The sequence below is a fragment of the Microtus ochrogaster genome, chromosome 17 (assembly GCF_000317375.1).
Source record: "Microtus ochrogaster isolate Prairie Vole_2 chromosome 17, MicOch1.0, whole genome shotgun sequence".
NCBI classification, from domain to species: Eukaryota; Metazoa; Chordata; class Mammalia; order Rodentia; family Cricetidae; genus Microtus; species Microtus ochrogaster.
The window spans coordinates 4185406-4187997 of NC_022019.1; the positions used below are offsets into that span (position 1 = coordinate 4185406).

General features: G+C 40.5%; 1 protein-coding gene across 1 annotated transcript in view; it reads left to right on the forward strand.

The window, feature by feature from the left end:
- The first annotated feature begins 1121 nt into the window (after nt 1–1121).
- Nucleotides 1122–2592, forward strand: part of Sgcg (sarcoglycan gamma) — a 30383-nt gene continuing 28912 nt past the window's right edge. Inside the window, exon 1 of the mRNA XM_013349225.2 lies at nt 1122–1242. The gene's annotated coding sequence lies outside the window, so the exon portion shown is untranslated. The remainder of the gene's footprint in view (nt 1243–2592) is intronic.

Genomic DNA, 2592 nt, shown 5'->3' on the forward strand with positions numbered 1-2592 from the left:
CTGTCACGTTCAATCAGAATACAGAGTTAGGGCTTTCAGACTTGTGTTTTCCCATCCGTGTCTGTCTGAAAGGTGAAGGCAGCATCCTTGGCACATAGGTTAAATATTTTGATTAAGAACTGATTGCTGTGCTCCGGTTTTCAGTTTGAATTGTCATAGCGGACAGCTGTGTGTGGAGGATCCATGAAAGAGCTCCAGGTGCCCTAGAAATACAAGATTGGTGGATGCTGTCCTGGTTTAACTAAGGCCTGCAGCTGTTCCTGCAGGGAAGCATCAGGTTTCAGTTACGAAGACACAATGAAAATAAATAGAAAGGGAGTCTCCCAAGGACAAAGTAGACATTAACTACGTGTCTGTGTGACGCTGCCCGTCTATGCCATGTTTGCTGGTATGACACAGATCTCAAAGCATGTAATTTAATCTGCCTTAACTCATGCTGCTTGGTAGCATACCAATAATTCAAAATAAAGATTAGGATGATCCAAAAGTTGATATATGTGTACCTGATAAAAACTAAATGAACCAATTATTTTTAAAATGAAGACAATTTAGCACCAGATGGTTAGATCCACAGAATTTGTTAAATGGATGTATTATCTTTCTTGAAAAGCATCGTTTTAATATGTAAAGTTTGTTTAGATTCTGTTTCTTATGGTAAGCATGATGTAAATTTCATCTCAAATAATTTTCACTGACAATGGGACTTAAGGAAAGTGTTTTTCAAAGACAGACTGTTTGTTACTGGATAGTTTCCCATCTCTGGGTAAGAAAAGGGAACCCAAAAGGCAGGGAAGCCCAAGTTCTCAGCGCTGTGAGCTCCTCCGCAGTGGCTGAGGTGAGGGTCGACATTAGAGCTCACCAAAGAAGCCCACTTACTCTTCTTCCTCAAGACAAAGATGCTTTTCAGAAAGTGGGGCAGGGTTTACCTGTCTGGGTGCTGGCTTTGCAGGAATGGTTGGAATTCTGTGTGACTCTGGCTTGGGTTTGGCACACTCGAGGGTGCAGGCTGGAAATGGTTCCCAGTTTTAACAGAGTCCGAGCTATTGAGGTCACCGGGTAAAATTAGATTCGCCTGTTGCTACAGGAGGGGCAGAAACCTGAGCCAAGAGAATCTTTTCTCTGGGCAGAGCCAGAAGTCAGTGTCCCCTCGCCCTACACAAATGGGAGTTTAATTCTTTCCGTTCCACAGAGCTCGGGTCCTCATCTGGAACCAGTTCATCAGTGTGGTTTTGAGTCGCTGAGGTAAGTAGTCAGTTTCCACTTGGATTTTATATGATTAATGTGTAACTTATAAATCAAATAGATACAAGGTTTCTAACTTCTTTTTCTCCAGTGGCATAATCGTTAATAATCTAAAATAAAGCTGAATAAATTCTCTCAATTTTATTTTCATTATTAACAAAATCCAGTTCCCCTCGCATTTCGCCCATGTTAGTGCCAGCAACTTCAGGGACGACCCTTAGCGTGGTCGTGTTGCTGACAGTTGCAGACTTGTCATAACAATGTGGCTGTGTCATGGGATGTTGACTTTGCCAGTTGAACAGAGAAGTACGCTCTTTAAAGTCACCTTCAACTCCACCCAAGCCTTTCTGGTAAACTGAGTCTGACGCTTCAGACCTTCTGGGTGCTTTTCTTAGAGACACTAATAGGTGAAAATGGGAACAAAAGTCAAGGTGTTTTATAAACTGATAATCAACAGCACAACAGCCTAGTGTCAAACCAGCTCCAGAACTGTTCTTGGACTGTTTCCCTCACAAGATTTGGGGGGAGAAAAGAAAGTGATATGCACAGATAAAAGCCATCCTGTGGGGTAACTCTAAAGAGGACTGGTGCTTTCGACTGCTCAGATTAGGGTTGTGTCTTTGTTACTAAGTTACTATGTGGAGGTTGGAAACTATGAGTTACTTTTAAAAGAACTGAAGAAGGCCAGGGAAAAACCAACAGGACTGGGAGAAGGTGAGTCTGGGTTCACAGAACTACAAAAGCCTGGCCTGTTTGCTTTTTGCTCTTTTCTTGGAAATATCTAGATACAAGGAGATCCACTTTGGGAATTTCAAAACTAGAAGAGTTAATTTTGTGGGTTCTAAAATGGGTTGAGATTTTCTTTCAAAGCCAAAGGGACAGCAATATCTCAGACTGGCCAGGTCTGTGATTCTGAAGATGGTCACGTCCAAGTTCCCAAGTGACCTTGACAAAGATGGTTGTTAAATACTGAAAATAACACTCTTCCATCTTGTCCTATTAAAAATATATTTCCTGGGGCTTGAGATACAGTTCTGTGTTACAGAGCTTTTCTAACATGTAAAGTTCTAGGTTCACAACCAGGTAGATGATGATGATGATGATGATGATGATGATGATGATGATGATGATGATGATGATGATGATGATAGATAGTTATATAGATAGATAGGTGATAGATAGATACTAGATAGATAGATGATTGGTTGATAGATAGGTAGGTAGATAGATAGGTGATAGATAGATGGATGATTGGTTGATAAATAGATAGATAGATGATAGATATAGATAGATAGATAGATAGATAGATAGATAGATAGATAGATAGATAGATAGATAGATAGATAGATA